Source organism: Salvelinus fontinalis, chromosome 35 (genome assembly GCF_029448725.1).
Source record: "Salvelinus fontinalis isolate EN_2023a chromosome 35, ASM2944872v1, whole genome shotgun sequence".
Taxonomy (NCBI): domain Eukaryota; kingdom Metazoa; phylum Chordata; class Actinopteri; order Salmoniformes; family Salmonidae; genus Salvelinus; species Salvelinus fontinalis.
In genome coordinates this window covers 15405702-15418589 of record NC_074699.1, presented here as the reverse complement: position 1 = coordinate 15418589, position 12888 = coordinate 15405702, and positions in this window count along the sequence as shown.

Below are 12888 nucleotides of genomic sequence, written 5' to 3'. Positions count from 1 at the left end.
CTATGGTGTATTTAGTGCTAATGTACTTTCTCTATGTCTCACAGTGTGTGGGAGAATCTCAAATGCATACGTCTCGCGTCCTCTCTCCTCGTCTCCTCGAAACACATTGGATGAGAAAGCCAGAGGTCTCTCCCTTCTGACTTTTTCCTCCAATGGGTTTTGAGAAGGAGGCGAAAAGAGAGGACACGAGGAGTATGCAATTGAGATTCTCCTCTCTCACCCCCCCGCCCCCCGCCCCCCTCAGCCTGTGATCATCTCTTTGTCACAGACAAGAACTGAGGACTCTTCTACCCTTCTGACCCCTGCCCTGCCCTCTCCTGCCCTTCCCTGCCAGCATGAGGAGTGATGAGATGACCAGAGAAAAACCAGACTAAACACACCTAGCCTTAGAGTGACACTGACCTCAGTCTCTTTCCGTTCAACAGAACCACACACACACACACACACCCCAGGCCCAGCCTTGTCTCCAACTCCTATCCCATGTCTAACCCTAGCACCAACTGTATCTCCAACCCCATGTTCAACACCTGACTCTCTGACCCTAACCATAGAACCAGCTGTATCCCCTTAACCGCTGATATTGTTAATAATCCCAGGAGAAGTCTGCTGGGTGAGCCAGGAAGATGGAGGTGTGGAGATGAACTCATTGTGATAAGGTGCTCAGTGTAGTTGAGAAGTATTTGATACTGACAGGATATGACAGTGCTGTAGAACTATACATGCTGTACTGCAATTAGAACTTTCCCATGTGGTCTGGGAGTTATAGGCAGGACATTACTGTGGAAAAATATCATCAGCCGGACAGTTTTCCTGAATCTCTACTATTATGAAGAAATCCAACAGGAGTGGCAAACGCTTCTTGAACTGCACTGTTGGTTAAGGGCTTGTAAGTAAGCATTTTATGGTAAAGTCTACACTTGTTGTATTCGGCGCATGTGACAAATAAAGTTTGATTTGATTTTAAATGTATTTCTCACTGGACATGCCCTTCCTGACAGTATGCAGACACCATTATACACAAGCATATTCATGTACGTATGCACGCACACACCCTGACCCTGACCTTACCCAAATCCCTCTCTGGGGAGGCCTGCAGTCTGAAATAGTCCATTAAATTCTGATGGAGGGTGCAAGGGATGGGCTTCTTCCATGGGAGGCTTACTTGGCATTCTTGTGGTCAGCATGTGTTGCATTCACATGCAATGCTACTATACTTCATTTTATCTCAGATGTTTTTTCTCCATTCTCTCCCTTGGTCCAGCAGCATTAACCCCGTAACTAATAACTCTCCACCCAGCAGGGAACAGGTGGGGGAGTTTCCTGTGGGAGGAGGTCGACATGTTTGGTTATCTAGGAGTCTAGCAGACGTTTGGCCTGGAATGGGTGTGTAAGGGTGGGGCGGGTGTGGAGGCAGTGGCCAGCTGTCCAGGGGGGCTGGGTGGTAATACAGCCCACGGACCCATCGCCAAACTTGGCAGAGACCAGGCAGCAAGGTCACCCCGTCATCCAGTTCTCCCTGGCAGACAGGACTGAGCCATACCCAGGGCAGAGAGACCTGGCCAGTGAACCACATGCAGTGCTCAGCCCATTCCAGTGGTTAAATGGTCTGGTCTGTACCGGATCTCATTATCGAACAAGCCACAGAGTAAAGTGCTTCTCAGAGCGCACAACTTTAATGGCCTGTCTTTAATAAATCATTGGGGGTGATCATTCTTCCATTAGACTCAGTCACGCATGAAATGAATACAGACGATTATACTACACACTATACACAGATTATGACGGCTTAGGTTTAGAAAACCTCTTGACTTGCCATATTATCGATAGTGACCTTTGTGTGACCGTTTCAGGCTTGATGTAGAGCCAGATAACTCATGCCAGAATCAGTGCTGGAAATAAAGAGCAAACATATGTGAATTTAGAGTGGATATATCTACTTAAAGAGTCTAAAACTGGTCCACAGAGACTCCATAACCATGTAACCTCCCAACCTCTCCACCAACCTAGCCGGTCGCTCACTCTTTTATACTCTATCATCCATCTATTTCTACCCCTCTCTTTCTTCAGCCTTTTACCTTCTGTTTGTCTCCCACTCTTTCTCTTACTCTAAACCTCATTATTTTCCCTTCTCTGTCAGTCCCCTACATGTTCTCTTCTTCTCCATCTATTTATTATGAGATGTGGTGGAGCCTGAGCCGGATGTGAGAGATTCTGCCTCATCAGCATTTATTGACTTATGTTGACATGATGTTCGTCGTTGCTCGCTCCGTCACGCTCGTCCCCCCGCTGCTACGTCCCAGTTGTTTTATCCAAACCATTACAGCTCACATGCTAAAAGCCCATTACTAGGGCATACCGCAGCTAACCCTGATGCCAACCCCCTCCCACAAACACACACACCTAAAACAAACACGCACACACAATGCTATTACTATTGTCATCAGCAGCAGTTCCTGCTTCCTTTGGGCATCGGCCGTAGCAGTGCTGCTTTGTAAGCTTTCAATGACATGCAGAGTTTTTGGTGTATTTGTGATCTCCAGGAAAAAGTAAAATTGATTGTTTACCTTTGTTCCCCTTCTCAGGACTGATGTGACCCACTTCTGACTAAGCTGTGATGTGAATGTTTTCCAGGTCGAACGGGGAAGCTGCTTTTACGCTTGTGGTTGACAGAGTAAAAATGAAGAAAAATGTGCTGAATGAAAAAAGAGTCAACTATCTAAAACGGATTGATACAATTTTTGAGGAAGAAAACAACAAGGCAGAAGGACGAGGGAAAAGATTGAGGGAGTAGAGAAGGAGTGTCCTGCTTTATGTGCACTAAAATATATATTGGTTTTCTGATTACTCACCCTACCAGACATGTTAGAGGATACTTTGAAGGACACATACAACAGGGACTCAATCAAAGATTTACTAATTGTCAGACTTAAAAAAGACTTCCTTCTGGCTAGTGATGCCACGACAGCCCATCAATCTATCAGGGACAAAATCTGTACGTGTAATTTAGCCCCGGTAGGCAAGGCGGTTGGCATTCTGGGCAGAGCAAAGCCCATTCTTAAATATCATCAGTCAATGTGACATGTGATATATTCACTTTATACGGGTGCTGTTTTTAGCCGTACTGAATGTCATTGGGTTTGTGACTGATACCAAAGCAACTGGAGCTTTGAATACACTATAGTCAAAAGCCCCCTACTTACCTCTTTAAGCAGACACATACAGGGTGAAAATGTACATTCAGACAATGTACAATCACACACACAAACACAAAACACTCAAATACTGAACACACAACATCCAAGTCACCCACCCCAGTAGCAGACTCTTAGTGGTCATGATACAGTTGAAGTCCGTAGTTCACATACACCTTAGCCAAATACATTTAAACTCAGTTTTTCCCAATTCCTGACATTTAATCTGAGTAAAAATTCCCTGTCTTAGGTCAGTTAGGATCACCACTTTATTTTAAGAATGTGAAATGTCAGAATAATAGTAGAGAGATTGATTTATTTCAGCTTTTATTTATTTCATCACATTCCCAGTGAGTCAGAAGTTTACATACACTCAATTAGTATTTGGTGCATTGCCTTTAAATTGTTTAACTTGGGTCAAACTTTTTGGGTAGCCTTCCACAAGCTTCTCACAATAAGTTGGGTGAATTTTGGCCCATTCCTCCTGACAGAGCTGTTGTAACTGAGTCAGGTTTGTAGGCCTCCTTGCTCGCAAACGCTTTTTCAGTTCTGCCCACATATTTTCTATGGGATTGAAGTCAGGGCTTTGTGATGGCCACTCCAATACCTTGACTTTGATGTCCTTAAGCATTTAGCCACAACTTTGGAAGTATGCTTGGGGTCATTGTCCATTTGGAAGACCCATTTGCGACCAAGCTTTAACTTCCTGACTGATGTCTTGAGATGTTGCCTCAATATATCCACATAATTTTCCATCCTCATGATGCCACCTATTTTGTGAAGTGCACCAGTCCCTCCTGCAGCAAAGCACCCCACAACATGATGCTGCCACCCCCGTGCTTCACCGTTGGGATGGTGTTCTTCGGCTTGCAAGCCTCCCCCTTTTTCCTCCAAACATAATGATGGTCAATATGGTTTCATCAGACCAGAGGACATTTCTCTAAAAGGTATGATCTTTGTTCCCATGTGCAGTTCAAACCGTAGTCTGGCTTTTTTTTATGGCGGTTTTGGAGCAGTGGCTTCTTCCTTGCTGAGCGGCATTTCAGGTTATGTCGATATAGGACTTGTTTTACTGTGGATATAGATACTTTTGTACCTGTTTCCTGTTTCCTCTTCACAAGGTCCTTTGCTGTTGTTCTGGGATTGATTTGCACTTTTCGCACTAAAGTACGTTCATCTCTAGGAGACAGAACACGTCTCCTTCCTGATCAGTATAACGGCTGTGTGGTCCCATGGTGTTTATAATAGCGTACTATTGTTTGTACAGATGAATGTGGTACCTTCAGGCGTTTGGAAATTGCTCCCAAGGATGAACCAGACTTGAGGAGGTCTACAATTTTTTTTCTGCGGTCTTGGCTGATTTCTTTTGATGTTCCCATAATGTCAAGCAATGAGGCACTGAGTTTGAAGGTAGGCCTTGAAATACATCCACAGGTACACCTCCAATTGACTCAAATGATGTCATTTAGCCTATCAGAAGCTTCTAAAGCCATGACATAATTTTATGGAATTTTCCAAGCTGTTTAGAGGCACAGTCAACTTAGTGTATGTAAACGTCTGACCCACTGGAATTGTGATACAGTGAATTATAAGTGAAATAATCTGTCTGTAAACAATTGTTGGAAAATGTACTTGTGTCATGCACAAAGTAGATGTCCTAACCAACTTGCCAAAACTATAGTTTCTTAACAAGACATTTGTGGAGTGGTTGAAAAACGAGTTTTAATGACTCCAACCTAAGTGTATGTAAACTTCCGACTTCAACTGTATGTGCCTGGAAAGACCCCTCCCCCCGTTTCCTCCACCTTGGCGCCGTGCCAGAGGTCCCACTCCGAGGCCTGTGCCCGGCTGCTTTCTCGTCTCCCAGACAGAGAAACAGACAGGGCTAGAGCCCAGGCTTTCCTGTGAAAGGTCCCTAAACGTACATAAACCCATTTTTTCCCCCATCTCTCCCTCTCTGTGGGCCACTCTACTCTATTGTTCTACAGTGCTATGCCATCCTATCCTCTGCATGGTACATCTGACTCATGGACTAAACTGCATCCAGACTTTTTAACGACAGCATTTTGTAACAGTCCTATGTTTAGTTGTGTGCTTTGGCTTTGCATGCATGTGGTGCTGTGTAGATCCGCAATATATCCTCAGGTTTGTACAAATATTATTAAGCCTCAGTAACAGGGTGGAACATCTGCCTTCAGCTTTCCTGCTTAGTGTGTAAAATTGAATTTGGCGGATTTCTAACAAATTATGTTTCTGATTTAGCCATGAATTGTAGATCAGAGAGTGGATGTTGACCAAACGGGGGTGAAACAACGCTCTGACAATGATAATAAAGGCTTATTGTTCTTCAGATAAGGATATCAGTTCTGTGATGAGGCAAATCCAATAAGGATAATTGATGGGTCTGAGGTCGATCAGAGAGAAAACCCAAGCAAAGCTATCCCTAATGAGACCAGCATTAAGAGTGGGATGTGTGTGTGTGTGTGTGTGTGTGTGAGTGTGTGTGTGCGTGGGTCATTCCACAAAATAAGTGCCTTTTATATTTTAACTAGACATTTTGCACAAATATAGAATTTTAAAAGTGTGTTACTGTATATTAAATGAAGTGCCCTTTAATATAGACCACATTGAACATTCATAAAAGCAGATTTTTAATATCAATAAAGACTTGCTAAAGGGACAAAAGTCTGTCCCTCTATGCATCCTGTTTGACTTCAAGGAACATTTTAACCCACGTAACCCCAACATTTATCTTCGTTTTCATCACCCTTGTCATTTAGTTGCTTGACAAAGTATTTTTTGAAGATTATTATTTATTTTTTGTGATTAGTGATTCATTTTAAGATAAAAATGGCCCTTATTTTAAGGAAAACCCTGTTACGTGAACTGAACTCTCATTTTAACATGGTGAAACTATTCATTTTTCCCCCATTTCTTTTTCAAAAGAAACATTGAAGTCTAATAGTCAAATCCTTCTCTTTCTGGACATTTTCTGGTGTTTTGTGATGGGAAACCGAATGGGTCAGGCACATCACATCAACCCTGTTACCCATAGAAGATAGGCTAGAAATGTTTTAACAATTTTAACGCTTTGTGAAGCTTGCATTCAATTGCCCTTCCCTTTTGCCCACACCAGCTTCCATTCCCCCTGTCACAAGGGGAATTATGGATGATTTGAGATGAAGTCGTCAACCCTGTTATGGTCAACCTTGTTACGGTCAACCCTGTTACGGTCAACCCTGTTACCTTATTTTGCACTTCATAGGCATTTACTATAGTATTTTGTTTTTGTACCTCTTGAGATGGGAAAACATGTTTTTTATTAAGTTGAACATGTGCTCTTTATGACAGAATGTTAAAACTAGGTGAAATACATTTAATATCACCAAGTATTTAAATCACCAAGTTACACTACTCAAAAGGCACCTAATTGGTGGAACGTGCATGGATGTGTGGGTTTATGTGTGTTTTTCTGTTGCTCTCTGGGCCTCTCTTTTAACGGATGGCTGACAGTATTCTGGGTAATTTCATGACCACACATTCTCCATCCAAGCTTCTCCTGGTGCCCTGCTGTGAGGCTGCATACTGTACACACTGCACGGACCATGTGTGTGGATAAGTGTGTGTGAAAGTGTGTGTGTACAGTACATTCAGAAAGTATTCAGACCACTTGACTTTTTCCACATTTTGTTACGTTACAGCCTTATTCTAAAATTAATTAAATTGTTTTTTCCCCCTCATAAATCTACACACAATACCCCATAATGACATCACAATACCCCATAATGATGAAGCAAAAACAGATTTTTAGACATTTTAGCAAATTTTAAAATGTTTAATATCACATTTACCTAAGTATTCAGACCCTTTACCAGGTACTTTGTTGAAGCAACTTTGGTTGCGATTACAGCCTTGAGTCTTCTTGGGTATGACACTACAAGCTTGGCACACCTGTATTTGGGTAGTTTAGCCCATTCTTCTCTTCAGATCCTCTCAAGCTCTGTCAGGTTGGATGGGGAGCGTCGCTGCACAGATATTTTCAGGGCCTGACTAGTCTCCCAGTCCATGCCGCAGAAAAACATCCCCACAGCATGATACAGCCACCACCATGCTTCACCGTAGGGATGGTATTGGCCAGGTGATGAGCAGTGCCTGGTTTCCTCCAGACTTGACGCTTGGCTTTCAGGCCAAATAGTTCAGTCTTGGTTTCATCAGACCAGAGAATCTTGTTTCTCATGGTCTGAGAGTACTTTAGTTGCCTTTTGGCAAACTCCAAGCGGGCTGTCATGAGCCTTTTACTGAGGAGTGGCTTCCATCTGGCCACTCTACCATAAAAGCCTGATTGGTGGAGTGCTGCAGAGATGGTTGTCCTTCTGGAAGGTGCTCACAGCTACACAAAGGAACTCTGGAGCTCTGCCAAAGTGACCATTGGGTTTTTGGTCACCTCTGTGATTGCTCAGTTTGGCTGGGCAGGCAGCTCTAGGAAGAGTCTTGGTGGTTCCAAACTTCTTCCATTTAAGAATGATGGAGGCCACTGTGTTCCTGGGGACCTTCAATGCCACATTCATTTTTGGTACCCTTCTCCAGATCTGTGCCTCGACACAATCCTGTCTCGGAGCTCTATGGACAATTCCTTCGACCTCATCGCTTGGTTTTTGCTCCGACATGCACTGTCAACTGTGGGACCTTGTCCAATTAATTGAATTTATCACAGCTGGATTCCAATCAAGTTGTAGAAACATCTCAAGGATGATCAATGGAAACAGGATGCACCTAAGCTTAATTTCGAGTCTCATAGCAAAGGGTCTGAATACTTATGTAAATAAGGTATTTCTGTTTTTTATTTTGAATAAATTTGCTAAAATTCCCAAAAACGTGTTTTTGCTTTGTCATTATGGAGTATTGTGTGCAGATTGATGAGGAACATGCTTTATTTAATAAATTTTCGAACAATGCTGTAACGTAACAACATTTGGAAAAAGTGAATGGGTCTGAATTCTTTCCGAATGCACTGTATAGGAAAAGTGAACTGCTGACAGTAAAATAGAAGGAGTGCCTGGCGGCCTGACTGAGTCCAGAACCTCTTCTTATCCAATCACAAGCCAGAGATGCTGCTGGCTGCGGCTCACAGCCAGACTAGGCAGAGTCCTCACTGGGTATTAGATTAACTGACTGACTCTATGAGCTGCAGGAGCTCTAAACATTGTGGGAACCTCTGCCTCAAAGCACAGTGAACTGATGTGAGGGTATTTTCTTGTTATACACTTGCTTTCTCCAAGAGTTAAACACCCTCTCTCTCTCTCTCTCTCTCCCTCTCTCTCTCTCTCTCTCTCTCTCTCTCTCTCTCTCTCTCTCTCTCTCTCTCTCTCTCTCTCTCCCCGAACCTCTCTCTCTTTCTATCTCTTCATTTGACAGGCAGCATTACTGGTCTGTGAGAGATATGTTGTCTATCTTTGTATAGTATTAAAGAGATAATCATTTCAAAGCAGTGAAACTAGATGCTAGTGTGGCATTGACATATGTGTTTGTTACTATATGCAGGTGCTTGGCTGAGCAACATTATCCCCCAATAACATCTATAAGTACATGAGTGTTTGCCTGCTGTGTTTCTGAATCCCTTTTTATATAACTTGGCTGCTAGCGCGGTGGAATTCCTGATACATGGAGAGAGCTACAGTATGGTTTGTTACCAGGGCCACCCTCTGCCTAACAAACAAGACTGTGCCATAATTAGCTCTGCATGGGCCCATCTCAGAGCTGCGATGATGGGGACAGCCATGGAAAGACATCACACACTGCCTAGCTTAGCATTATGGGGTGTTACGCCTCAGAGGCTGGGATTACCATAGTGATGTGTCCCACCCCAGACCTCTGTCTCCTGCTGTTTGGACTGGACTCGTCGGCAGTGTATTGTAGTGTGGGTCCCTGTGAGGGTCATGGAACACAGCAGCAGGGTGTGGCTGTGGGTGTGTGGCTGGAGGGAATCTCCACTGCCGTCACTCTCTCAGTCTCTCCACTCAGCGAAGCCAAACCATTAGCTTTACCCATGATCCCTCATCATTGCGTTTTATGATGTGCTTAATTCAATGTCCTGCTTTTATATAGCTCTTTTTAGCCATTTCTCTCTTACTCTGTCTTCTCTGGGGGAAAACATTGGATGGCCTAAACTTTTCTAACTCAACTTTTTAGAAAATCCCTTACTGCTGCTCTATCCTTGTTGTTAATGACAGTCCCCTGCCTCTTCTTCTGTAGACTCTGGACCAGCCATGCCTTTACAGCTCCAAGCCAAGAAAAGCATGAAGGGGAAAGAAATCCCATGCAAAAGTAAAGAGATTAACCTCTTCCTGCTTTCCCGGTCCCGTAGGAAAGCGAGTGGCCCCTCCGCCCCGGGCCAGGCATGCAGACGCACACGTCCAGAATAGAGCAGAGCATTAATGGAGCGCCTCGCACCTACTTCCTGTTCACAATGATGCAACAACCCTCTGACCAATCAATTCCATCACTCATCTCATCCTGTGTCCGTCATGTAACACAGACCACTCTAAACATTGAGCCCACCTGTAAATCAAAGTGTAATGTTCTGTATCATTGCAGTTTTCAGCGAGCCCATGAACATGTAATTATCACATTCATAACACCGTCCATAAACTGTGATCTCTGTAAACCCCCCAGGGGCAAAGATAGCGATAGATAGCAAGCAAGGCAGGCGGGAAGGAAATAAATGACAAGATAAAAGTGCATTTTGGGAAGGAGGAATACATAGAGGACAGCCATTCTCACAGTGTGAGCGAGATTGGAGGAAGTTTGGATAGAGAGAGAAGAGGAAAGGTTTAACTGCTCAGGGACACGTCCTCTTCTGACTTCTTGACTCCGGTCCAAATTTCCTCACTTGGTTAAGCAAGTGGAAATAAAGCACAGATAACAAAGGAGACACTAAAATACACAAACCTTACTGGGTAGAAAGTTCCCCTCTCACTTTTCTTGGAAGGCACTTCTATTAATGCAAAGACTGTGGACCTGCTGAAATGGGGACCTGGCCATGAGAGGATCATCCTTTGTAGAAGTTCTGACTTTCATGAAAGGCACGGTGCTGCATTGTTGAGTCCCCTTGAGTCCCCCAACCCTTTCTGTATGATAGCCTATTGTCCTCTAAATCCTATTATCCTTTATTACTAGACCAGGCTTCTGTGCCCCTCTCCTCCTCTGTCTTTCATCGCCCCAATGTCCCTGTCGTCCACATTCCCCATATTTCTCCTCCTCCCTCTCTCTGTCTCTCATCTGGCACGTGTTGGACATCTGAGCGCATCTTGACGAATGCCAATGGGTTCCCACACCGCGGAAGTGGAGTGGAGTGGAGGAGAGTGGGAGGAGGAAGGAGGGTGGGTGAGTCCTACAGGCCCAGGTTCCATTAGGCTGATGGGTTTTTTATTAAATTAGCCTGTAGGGCTCTCTCTCTCTCTCTCTCTGGATGCTCACTCAGTCCCAGGCTCTCTCTCTCGCTCTATCTCTCTGGATGCTCACTCAGTCCCAGGCTCTCTCTCTCTCTCTCTCTCTCTCTCTCTCTCTCTCTCTCTCTCTCTCTCTCTCTCTCGCTCTCTCTCTCTCTGGATGCACACTCAGTCCCAGTCTCTCTCTCTCTCTCTCTCTCTCTCTCTCTCTCTCTCTCTCTCTCTCTCTCTCTCTCTCTCTCTCTCTCTCTCTCTCTCTGGATGCTCACTCAGTCCCAGTCTCTCTCTCTCTCTCTCTCTCGTCTCTCTCTCTCTCTCTCTCTCTCTGGATGCTCACTCAGTCCCAGTCTCTCTCTCTCTCTCTCTCTCTCTCTCTCTCTCTCTCTCTCTCTCTCTCTCTCTCTCTCTCTCTCTCTCTCTCTCTCTCTCTCTCTCTCTCTCTCTCTCTCTCTCTGTCTCTCTGTCTCTCTCTCTCTCTCTCTCTGTCTCTCTCTCTGGATGCTCACTCAGTCCCAGGCTCTCTCTCTCTCTCTCTCCCTTGAATAAGAGTTTCAAATTTGGGGAAATGACACTCTCTAATTGTTTTATATTTTTGACATTTTGTCAGGAAATGCAGCTCCGTCTCAGGTTCTGCTATTGTGCAGTGGTTGCACAGCCTTTCCTCTACAGCAGGGGTGTCAAAGTCAAATGGACGGAGGGCCAAATAAAAAATTTAGCTACAAGCCGAGGGCCGGACTGTTCGAATGTTCATTGAAAAAAATTTAAATGACGCATATAGTCTAGTGAACCTAATTGAACCTACTGAAAACCTAACAAATATATTCCAATATGATCAGATAAATAAAGCAATATTTTCTTATGGCTCTGTCAGTAATCTTTAATTTTCAACAGACACAAAAGACAAATTTCCTTTATATAAAAATCCCCATAACATGAACATTAAATGAAAGAAACCGGTATTCAAGGCACCATCAGTAGCCTATATTTTCTATTTTAGCAAAAGTGGGCTAAATTTACTTCAAAGAAAAAAACAATAATAGCAATTTTCTATCATCCACTCAACTGAAATATTTTTAAAATATAATTGGATTGAAATACAATAAAATAAAGTGCAAAAATCTATTAATCAAAAACAACACTTTGTTTAAGGAGAAGTAACATGCAGTGAAAACAAATATTAAACTTTAACTTTTAAACTTGAACTGAGTAAAAACTCTAAATATGTGATTGCACAGTAATGTTCACTTGTTTGAGGTTGAGGGTGATACTTGGTGGTGTCCCATCTTTTCCACAAGTTCATCAATGTTCGGGGTAAGGCTCTGAGCTGAGGAAATCCTCAGAATTGAGTGGAGGTGTTCAGCAGTAAGTCGACTTCTGTGTGATGTTTTGTTCAGGTTCATCAAAGAAAACAGTTGTTCACACAGGTATGTGCTGCCAAACATAGACAACGTTTGAGCAGCCTGGATGCGCAGCTGGGGCATTGTGTCGGGGAGGAAACGGGCGAACTCCGCAGCACCCACTGCCGCATATTTTGCCCTCAGTGCATCATTGCATTGGAGGTCAATCAACTCCATTTGGAGGTTTGGTGGTGAGCTTTCCACGTCAACAGCAAATGGGTTACCGAGCAGTTCCAACCTGCTTTTTTGTGCTTCAAAGTCAGCAAATCGGCGTCGAAAGTCAGCGGCAAGCATACCTATTTTATCAGCCAACTGTGCGCTCGGGAACGCACTGGTAGAGAGCTTCTCTTTCATGGTCTGGCAGCTGGGAAAGTGGCTCAAATTTTCTTTCCGCATCTGCGTCTCCCACAGAGTCAGTTTGGTTTTAAATGCCTTCACTGTACTGTACATATCAGAGATGACATGATCCCGACCCTGCAGCTGCAAGTTCATTGCATTCAGATGACTCGTAATGTCACACAGAAAAGCCATTTCACACAGAAACATTTCGTCTCGGAGTTGTGTTGTGTCTTTCCCTTTGCTGTCCAAGAACAGACAAATCTCCTCACGAAGCTCGAAACATCTTTGAAGCACCTTTCCCTGGCTTAGCCATCGCACCTCTGTGTGATAAGGCAAATCACCATGCTCCGTTTCTAACTCCGTCAGAAATGCCTTGAACTGGCGGTGATTCAAACCTTTGGCTCTGATAAAGTTAACTGTGCGCGTGATGATGCTCATTACATGCTCCATTTTCAAGGCTTTACCGCACAACGCTTCCTGGTGTATGATACAATGATAAGCTGTCAGCTCACC